Below are 11,158 nucleotides of genomic sequence, written 5' to 3'. Positions count from 1 at the left end.
AGTACCACACTTGCAACATCTGCTTAATGGAGTAGGCAGGTAAGAAAGTGTCCTTCAAAAAACTGAAGCCACGTCCAAGCAAGCAAAAGAGAAGAGAATGTAAGAAATGGCAAATTAAACATAATGACACAAATCACAGGCCAACAATAAACGTTTTAGGGACTATTTGCTAAACGTGTAAAAACTGATAGCAAACTCTTCCTCAAAGCTTTTGGGAGTGGGGAGCCTCCCTTGGAGTCATTAAGGCCAATTGACATATCAATGAGAGGATGTTTCAGCAGAAAAAACAAAGGGATTCTTGCATGTTTCCTCATCCTGGAAGATCTAAGAGATTCACGCTCCAGAAGTTGTCTTTACAAGGACGTATCAGAAGATCTGTTTTAAACTGAAATGTCTGTGGAGGAGGTTATAGAACAAATTTACAAAATGAACAGTAGCAAACTGCCAGGACCATATGGTATTTACCCAGGAGATCTAAAGGAAATTGAGGATGAAATAGCTGAACTACTATCTTCCTGAAAACTGCTTCTATACTGAAGTTATGGAAGTTGGCGACTACGACAATAACTTTTTACAAGCGTCTCAATTAGGGATTCCGGGATTACAGACCTGTTATTTTGATTTCTGGGAAGTAACACACAATGTGGAAAAAATAATCCTAACTTACATGCAGGCTGATAAACTCTGTACTAGCTGCTACCACTCAGAAAAAAAAGGTCTTTGAAATATAATGCATCATTCTGTGAAAAAGTCAGTTTTATGTTCAGTAAAAGTCAAAGAAGCAACTACAAAATAAGACAGAATTTTTAGGTATTACACTTGTTCTTCAGCATATGAGCCCCTTTGCAAAACGCATGCCAAAAGTCAGTCTTTTTTTTTTTTTTCATTTGTTCTAATAAACATATTACCTCTATTTCCAAGCCACTTGCTTTGATATGTCCTTGGGCCACCACAGCAAGAACAATGCTACTGATAAAAAAGCAGGAAATCATTACTGTAGGAATAGAGAACAAAACAGCATGTCAAGCTACGTCCACTTTTAAATACTGTGTTACCTTCCCATCTCTCATCCCCAGAAGGGACAGGGGAGAACTAGAAAAGGTTCAAGGAAGGACAATAACAATGATCAAAGAGATGAAACGGCTTCCGTAAGAGGAACAACTAAATTGTTTAGGACTCTTCAGCCGAGGAGAGACAACTTAATTTTGTACAACTATCATGGCCTGGAGAAGGTGAACAGTCAATGACTTTTTTCCTACAAAAGCTAGTGAGAGCTCAGATGATATTTTTGAGGCGTAGGTTGAAAATGAACAAAATTTGTTATACTGTGGAACTGTTTCCCACAGGATATTTTGATATTAAAAGTGTACAGCTGTTCAGAAAGCTAATGGAGGAAAAATCTACCAGATACTATAAGCATAAAGATAATACCTCTCGTTCAGGAATTTGCTAAACCACCAATTGCTGGAGATTGAGAAAGTATTGTGGGCAAGTATTGGCATATTCTGGCTTTTATGCCGTTACCAAGATATCTGTTATTGGCCCCGGTCAAAGAGGTGTTACACTTCTGGATGGACTTTTGATCTGATACAGTAAGCTATGCTTATAGTCCCTCATTTGCATATAGGGATACCCCATACAAGATTATAAGGGTTATCAAGGTTAATTTCTGAAGTCCCTTATGCCCTGGTGTGTGGGCAGAGTCTCTGTCAGAATCTACCTTCTGTTTCTCTTGGGCATAAATGTGGCTAGATTTCAGGTATGAAGGGAATGGCACGGCTGCTACTAATTGGGCTTTCAAGGATGCAAACCACTTCATCAGATCTTGAGTAGATTAAAAAAAATAGTGTTGGTCTGAAATAATAAATTATTGTTTTGTACTAATCGCACACAACATCCTGCCTCTGAGGAAGTGTGTGAAATTCTGTGTAATCATCTTGAAGAGAAGATAGAGCAGAATAAAATATTCCAAAATGTCCATAAGGAAAATCTGTGCCCAGGAATCATTTGAGTGAGGGTGAAAAATAAGAAGAAGTAAAAAATTTTAAATCTTTCCTGTCGTTGGACTTTTTTTTCAACATGCAGCAAAATTGGATCTCCTTTAAGGCTTAGTATCTGTAAACATTACACAGTTACGAATTCTATCAGAAAAGGGATTTATTAGTGCAACTCTGTGCCAAATTAGAGCTGATATTTTAAATTAGAAAGAGGTCCTCATGTGTCTTAAGGATGGCCATTTTCCACACAGGGTTTTTGATGAAGATGGTAGGAATAAAAGCATCCTTCACAGTTTGCACTTTGCTGATGAGTGTTTGACTTTCATGACAACCTTGCTTTTTAAGGGTAGAAATGAATGCAAACTATTACCTTCTGCTTGTTGCTTGAGACCTTACAGGAATTAATTGCAGGCTTTTTGGTTTCTAGAATCAACATTCGAACAAACAAACAAAAAACCTAGCATGACTGGCAACTTCTCTAGCAGCCCCCAATTGCTGTGAATCAAATGACTGGAGTCTGATCTCACTTTTTCTCCTTGGAGAAAATCCCTATTAAAAAAAAGTTGCGTGGACCAGTAGGTAGGGACCTACACATGCAATTAAAAAATATGGCGTGGTAGGAAGGATGAATAGAATATTTGGGCAGGAAATAGAAAGACAAGGTATCTTTCTCCAACCTTGGGCAAATCACTTACTTAGCTGTTCCTCTCTTTTTCTCTTACTTTTTTTTGCCAGCTTTATATTTATGCCAGCAGATGCATATTGCCAGCAACGTAACTCCTTCTCTGCATTTCAAAAATTCCTGGTAATTATCAGGATGCATTGGCTCTAAATTAATACTATAATCAATATTGGTCTGGCTGGACCTCACTGATTCAGAGAGATTTTACCTAGCCATGAGATGCTGACCAGTTACCATTTTGTAGCCCATTGTAACATCAAAATTGGAAAATTTTGAATCTTTCATTGTGGTTTGGGCACAACTGGTGGCAATAAACATCAGTGTGGTAATGGGGAGAAGATTTTCATTTCTGTTTGCTGGACTCTATGTTTTCTGAGTCTCAAAGGTCATAAGCAGGTAGCCTTTGATTCTGAGACTGGGCTGGGTCCTTCCAGGTGGTTGAGAGATTTTCTGGATTCAATCAATTTTCTGGAGTCTCCTCAATTGAATTTATTTTTTCTCTCTAACCACAGCCCCCATTCAGCAGACTTACTAAAAAGAAGGCAGACAATAACAACATCAGTTCCCTTTTGCTGGGAAAAAAGCACCTCTCTGAAGCAAGGGGTGAAGCTAGCAAAGAGAAATTCAGTTTACATTTTTTTATGCCAACTAATGTCTGAGTAACACAAGAGGGCCTAATTTCACAGTGATGTTAATTTGACTCATTTCATGACAACCGTTTTTTCAAGTTGCTTTTAAAAGAAGAAAAATTCTATGAAAGGTGCACAGCTCTGGCAACAAGCTAATAAGGAACAGCCTGCTACAGCCCAAAGTATGAGTCCTCACTTGCCAATCTAACAGTCGTTCCCTGTTGGTATGATTGGATTATTTCATTGGATTATTTCCCAGATGGGCATTAATGTGTTTGTAGGGCACATTCAGTTAAAGGGTCAACGTTTATTAAAGCTGCAGATATTGCATTTGCTCCGAGCATGTAATTAAAACAGCAGATTGCTCTCTGTTTTGCCTTTCATACAGTAGGCTGTATCACCAAACAGCTCTGGATGATTTTGCCACCTGTTTTTGTCAAGAGCTTTAAAGTAGACTATATTATAGGCTTCTTATATGAAAAGAAATAGTATTTTTCCATAAAGCGAACGTTTTCAAAGATTATGATTTACATTGTAGGCAGGGAAATTCCATATTCCCTCAAAGACCTCTGCCTTGGTTTATGGATTTTTTGTACCTTTCTCCCTCCAGAGCTCCCTGCTTCTGCTATTTAATTTGGGAGGGAAATCTTCAGTGAAATAAACGTGACTTAGGTCTATAATTTCTAAATAGATGATACTGTACAGAGCCATTCTTGCATAAAAGCAAGATCCTGATCATATTGTGATTCAATCATACTTTTTAATGTGACCAATATTAGTAATACTCATTGTCTTACAATTGCCCCTCCCTGAAATATCAATGGTGTCTATTTTCAGGAAGATGATAGAAAAATATTTTTTCTTACCTATTCTGTCTTACCCAAATCCATTCTGCACTTTACGTTATATATTCTAAGTTTCAGTTCAATGGTGAATGAAATTATGGTTCTTATATATAATATATTATGTACCGTGTATTATGTATTAGAAATTAACCATTGAGATCAAGAAATCTTTTATCAGTAGTTTTAATAATATTAAGCAGTAAAATACAGTAGTCCCAGGCATTAAAATGCTATGTTCATTGCTTCAATACACCATTTCTACCATACAAAATCCGTATTCAAAGGCTTTGTTTCCCTTATTCTATCTTAAGAAGAAAGTCTCAGAGGTACATCTTCAGGTTCAACCAAGAAGAAATCTGCAGACCTGAAAAATGAAGGCAGAAAGACTTCCTGGTTTTCAAAGTAACCTTTTGACCATATGTCATTAAGAGGCTAGATCTCCTCTAAGAGCCTCTTCCAATTGTCCTGGCTTAGTGTTATTCCAGAAGCTTACCATGTCCAATCACCCTAAAATAATCCTAATCAGGCCTTAGGCTAAAATGCTGCATTGATAGAAAAGCTGGACAGTAAGTAAGATGTTGTATTTGCTTTAGCTGATGGCCTTGTCAAATAACCACATTTCCAACTTCTGCAGTTAAAATAGATGCAGTGCCGTTGAAAATCAAGGTCGGTCTTTTGTTCACAGGTTAGGCCTGCAAGTAAGTCTTAGATTGTAGTGTTGACTCGTATTAAAGGGTTTGGATCTGCAAGATGAGCCTGGATGAACAACATTCAGGGATGATGCTTTGCATTAGACATTTATTTAAGAAGCGTCCTTCAGAGCTGCTCATATTGTCCTTTGTAGGAGTATAGGACTTCTTCAGGACTTCTGATCCAGCCCTTCCCTCTCTGTGATCTGTGGCCTTAACAGCTCTCAAAACTCCTCCAGTTTGTCTCCTCTTGTCCTGTTCGGTGCTGCTCCAGGGCTCTGAAAATAGCCGTGCTGTACTACTGACTCAATTGATGCATTAGACACTGGCCTGGAACAATCCATATGGCCGTCTTATGGCAAAATTGATAATAAGACTTCCAAGATATTGATTCTTTTTTTTCATTTGGGTGACTAACAGAGTTTGAGAGCATAAGAAGGCATGATGCTTAACTGATTTGAATTGGTATTTTAGGCCCTGATCTTCTCACGTTTCATGCACACAGCCACTGTGAAATGTAAACTGTCAAGCTCAGGTTGGGTTTAATTGCAATAGCTCAAGAAAACATATTTTATTTGGTATTAACTTGTCTTGTTTTGCATGACTTCTGTTCCTAAAGGATGATGGTTGGGCCCAAAATAGCAAAGTGTGTGACTGATATGATTAGAAAAATGATGGGAGCATTCACTTCTATTTTTTAATTCAAATGACCCTCTGTGGTAACCAGTCTATGAGTTTAGTTACCTCTTTGCAGATTATCATGTAAAAGTAGCACATTGAACCAGCACCATTGAACTAGGAGAGAAGGCTGCCCACTTACTTACTTTTCCTTTGCTTTGGTTGCTGCACCAGATTAAGAGCAGCCTGTGGAGGTTTGGGGAAGTTGTTTCTTTCCTGAAAGCTGCTGAAAACACACAGGGGTGAGTTGCTTGTGATGTGCAAGTGAGAGAGGCAGGGACTCAACAGCACAAGCAAAGAATGAGGGGATATCCAAGAACAGACACCTCACTGGGCCTTAACTGTGGCGGAAAGGAGCAAGGGGAGACAGTGGAATTTGTTGCAGCCCAGTAAGTCTCTGATTTGCAGGGCTGAGGGGGTGACTGAAGGAAGGGGTCTGCCCAATAATGACATCTGGGGCAGAGGAGAAATTTGTTTATAAATCTTCTGTTTCTGATCTACTTCACTATGTTTGTTTAAGTTCTTGTGCTTCGATAAGACAGCTTTTGGAAATCAGTTCTCCAGGAGTTCTGGGAACACTCACAAAAAGTTTGATCCACCTTTGATTTGGGTTGATTTAGGTTGACCCACCTTTAAAATTTGACCCAGTTCAGATTCCCATCACTCCATTCTTAATAAAACTTTCTCCTGAAGTGTAATTAGCAAGTCTGTACGAATGAGATTAGTGTTGTCTAATAAAACTGATAACTTAATGCCTGTTCTGTGTTCCCCTCTGATGCCTTAGCTGGCAAGACATTCCTCTCTGTAGCCATCACTCCTAGGATTAGTTACCAGCTGATTAAATCTCAGGAAAGGCCTCGTATCCTATGGATTGGGTCCTAGCCATGCTCCCTGCAAGCAGGTGTGGGAGCAGATATTTTCTGCTGACGGAGGGTTATGCCTTTGCAACTGTGCAGATTGTCGTGAGTAGTAGCACCAGAGATACAAGCCACAGATGGCAACAAGGGGATGCAGCTGTCTGCATGAGGCTTAGTATCCCTGAAGCAGCTGCACTGGGAATTTGGTAGATGTAGCATGGCTTATGTGTGCTGAGTGCTCTCCTTTAATCCTCCTCCCTTCACCTTATCTTTGCTTATTACATTATTATTACAAATTATGATCTAAACCATTTCCAAACTGGGAATTCTGCAGGGATATTAGCTTTAGTTCTGGCCCGAGGTGCAAAAGACCCTCTGTGGTGGTCACTGTAAGAGAATTTTTCCCATTTTAAGATCTTTTTGCACTGGCTTTGGGGCTGCGAGGCAATAACTGCTTAGGAGCAGTGCATATCTGAATCAATGCTGTAGGAGAGGCTAGGAAGAGGAATGGATAAGGATGCAGAGAGAAATAGAATTTGCTTCTAATATTATTTATTTAGCATTTTTTCCAATTCCTTTGGGAAACAGAAAACATTAAACATAGAGATAATTCCAGAGAAATGAGAAGGATTTTATTTTAAATGTTTTGAATTAATGAGAGGTTTGGGGAAGTGAAAGAAATGAAAACTGTTCACACACGGAATGTATCAACTACAGAAGCTTGAATTACTGCTTGTGCAAAACTGTAGAAAATATTTACAGGCAATTTTATACTTACATCAGATGATTTCCCCCACTTTGCCTTCCCTTTCTTGCTTTCTGAGCTTCTTCCTTTCTATGATCGTTCTTCTCCTTTTTACTTCCTCTCAGCTTCTCACTTTTTGCTAGTTCCCAGTTTTCCTCTTCCAGTCCCTCACCGCGCTTTTTCTCCTCCTCTCCCCTTTTGCCTTTTTTGTTGCATTTGCTCTATCTTTAATTTCTCTCCCATGTGCCTTTTTTCTTTCGTATCACTCGCTGCTTCCCTCTATATATAATTATTTAGCTACTTCATTTCCCTGAATGTCTTTATATTTCTATTTTAAAAGACAAAAAAGTTAGATGGGAAAGGCAGCTTTCAGTTAAATATTTATGCTGCATAATGGGCTGCTTGCTGTGTTATATACCTTCATGTTGTCCTGGCACAAACTGGCAGAGGAGATAAAATGAAGGATGAAGGAGATGATAGATAAAAAAGAAGTGTTGACTGTCAGGATCACCATGAAGGCATGATATAGTGAAGAGTATTAACCTAGAACTTCCTTGGGATTCCCTTTTGGGTTAATCTATGCTCTGAGTATTGGCTTTGCAACTGTAAAATGAAGATTTTGAAATTTTCCTCCCTCAAAGAGGCAACATGAAGACAAATATATTAGAAGTTTGAGGGGTGGCCAAATAAAAAAGGTAATGACACCACAGAAGAATGAAAAACAGTTAACTTCAAAGTGGCAACAGCTTGACAAATAATTAAGCAGTGGACAAAAATACTTAAGTGGTTTTCAAACTGTGTATTTTCAAAATCATTGCCAGTTACTACAGAACACAATAAATTTTCCAACATTTTATTTTCCATATGAGCTCTTGGGACAACTAAATCTCAGCATACTATCAAAAAATTTTTGAGATACATTTCCTTTTCTACTCCATTTTGGAAGATAAATATTTTCTAAGACCAATATATCATCCAGATAATTAATAATAATGCAGAAAAACTGGATAAATGATTTCTAGAAATCAGCTATCAGTTTTTAAAATCTTGTAGTTCTGAAAAGAAATACTGAAAATTGAAACTTGATTTAATGAAACATTCACAGGACATCTCATTTGTTCCATTTTTGTACAACCACATTTTCAGAGTAACCTGTTAATGCAAAGTGAATTTTGTACATGTAGTTCAGAATTCACTTCACAAAATAAAAATTAAGTGAATAATCAAGAACGAAGAATTAATGAAATAGTGTTAGCCTCAAGAACTTCTTTCAATAGCTCTTCTGACATCTCTCTAACATTTCCGTAACATCTACAGGGAAAACATTTATCTCACTGCTGGAAAAAGAGAAAGGATGTGATAATGTGGAAAAGAACCTCCAGTTATGAAGTGAAGCGACAACCAAGCTTTGGTGTAAAAGTAAATTGAGCATTGTTAATGGACTATAGATGTTAGAGCCTTGGTCCACTGAAGTCAATGATTATACTCCCACCGAGTCAGTGGGAGCGAGGTTTTTCACCCTAACTTCAGATATAAGCTTTTGAAAGCCTTCATAAATAAACACTTGAAGTTCCTCAGTTTACCTGCAAGAGATACCTTAGTTGAGCCTATATTTTAATTTTAGAGTAACCTGATATTGACTTAAATCTGCATAACTACTGTCAGAACTAGGAATTCAGGGTTTGGTGTTGACATTGCAATCCCTATAAAGTGGGAGAAGCATTTTGGGCAACGCCTGGTGTATTCTTGCTGAAAGGAAACAGGTTCCTTTACTCATACTTTTGCTGGCACAACAAATGAAGCAAGACTGTTTGAAAACATTTTATTTCAGCACATAATTTGTTCCTTAGCATTTTCTTCATGTTCACTACTGTTGCTTGTTTGCTTTCAGAATTAATTTTGATAAAGCACCATCATATTATAATGAATAATCCAGGAGTGGCCAAAATAATAGATTAATATTTAGTGAGTCTTTTACTTTTCTAGCTTCAGTGATTCTAATGATTGGTAGTATAAATTTAGTGACAAAAATTCCCGATAGTCCTATTTACAGATAAATACAGTGCCTCCTCGTTCATAATTGATAGTAATACCACCTTTCTAGATTCTCTGAACATATTCCATAAATGTTATTTTAATGTCTAATATAGACAGTTGCAAATATTTTATGTACTTTATTAATAGAATTTTGCCATTGGAAAGTATTCAGAAATAAATCTATATCTAAAAATACGCAATTGTGTGTTTTAGGAAATGAAATCCAGTGAGTCAGCCTTATATCATGAATATTTATTTTTGTCTTTATGAGCACCATGTTCAGGCTTGAACTGTAGGGTGTGTACATGCATCTCTGCCTTTCTGAGTTGGAAGGTTCATTTCATCTTGACCCCAGAAGACAGTTTCTCATTAAGATGTCTGGCCATGGCTTTAAAGGGAAGCTCATGCAGCTTTTGTGTCCCACAACAATGGCACACTTCAAAATTGCTGAGTGCTGGCCACAAAAGGGGAATCTTGAACTGTTTTCTCGCTTATTCTAGTGGCCTCTGCTAAGTGACTTCTCGAGGCCTTGCACTTGAATGACTTTCCTCTCACTTTTGTGCATTTACAGTTGTATTTACTTGTTAATCATAGTCCTTGCTGTTCCCTGATGTTAACTGAGATTATGTAAATGATTAAATAAGGACAATAATAGTACATGTCTTATAAAACATGAATCACCTCCCCTTGTAGGAAAGAGCTTGCATAAGTGAGAGAGCATACTTGTGGCGGTGGGGGGGGGGGGGGGGGGGGGAACGACTATCTTTGGCTTGAAAGGAATAGGCATTGTCTTCTTGAAAAGGCTGAGAGAAGAAAGTCCAACTAAAGCCACTTTTGCATTGCACTGATGAGCCAGGGAATTCCTAAAACTGCCATACAAATAAACTGCTTATCCTGTTTCCAAGCTTTCCTCAACAGCAAGTGCACTGAGGCAATTCCAAGAATTTCTGAAGAATTAGAGACAAAACACATTAAATAAAAGTAGGAGGTGGGAAAAAAATGGTGAATTGTTTGTGGAGAGTTTTTAAGTGAAGTAGCTGAAAGAATTTTTACAAAACTCTTCGGACAACCTCCCTCTGTCCTCAAAGATTTATATAGGATAAATAGAACAAATACTGTTCCTGCATGTTTGTTTATCTGTGAAACTTCTCCACACAAAAAGTAATGATACCCTTTCATTGACATCATCCAAGTAATAATATCCTTCTGACTGTGTCATAGGGGTAATAACAAGCTTTCAAGTGCTTCAATGGGTAATGTATTTTTGACATTCTACATAAAAATAAAAAGACTCCTTAAAAATACATACCACCTATTTGTTCCAGCACAAATCTCCATATCAATAAATTAAACTGTTGTGGATTCAAGTGCAGAATTTGACCCATTGTACCAAAGAAGTAATACAATTTCTAAGAGACTAGTTATTTCCTCAGTTTTCTTAATAATTTTTTAACTACACAATTAATTTGTTTTAATAAACTTTTCATCACTATTCCACATATGACAAGCGTACATTAGGAGACAAAGAAAGAAACAGGGTGACGTACAGGGCGTATCAGAACTCCTCTCAAGTTTAATTGCATGTTATTTATCATTCAGCAAATTAGCCTTGAGAGGTCACTGTTGCTCACGCGGGACAGAAGCATTAATGCTAAGATACTACATAGAAAAATAATTTAGTTAAGCAGTTACTACTAGGCTTTTTACTCTATAATCCAGTCTTATGTTGACATGCAAAGACTTTTTCATATGACGCAGTAGAAGGCTGTGTGAAATGGTTCGTAACGAAAATGTAAACTTTCTCCTTTCAAATCATTACTTTAATTACCTAATACAACATAGATTTAGTACAATAAGATGATATGTATTCATTACAGTACTCTGATTAGATTGCTTCTTGTCATAATGTTTTATCACTAATGTGAAATACATTGCAATGTTGATCTTTTTATTAAGCCAATATCTTTTAAAGCTAAAGATCTAGCAAGTCATACAGAAG

The sequence above is a fragment of the Pygoscelis adeliae genome, unplaced genomic scaffold (genome assembly GCF_000699105.1).
Source record: "Pygoscelis adeliae isolate BGI_AS28 unplaced genomic scaffold, ASM69910v1 Scaffold54, whole genome shotgun sequence".
In the NCBI taxonomy this organism is placed as follows: Eukaryota; Metazoa; Chordata; class Aves; order Sphenisciformes; family Spheniscidae; genus Pygoscelis; species Pygoscelis adeliae.
The sequence above is the reverse complement of the archived record's forward strand: the minus strand, read 5'-3'. Positions refer to the sequence as shown.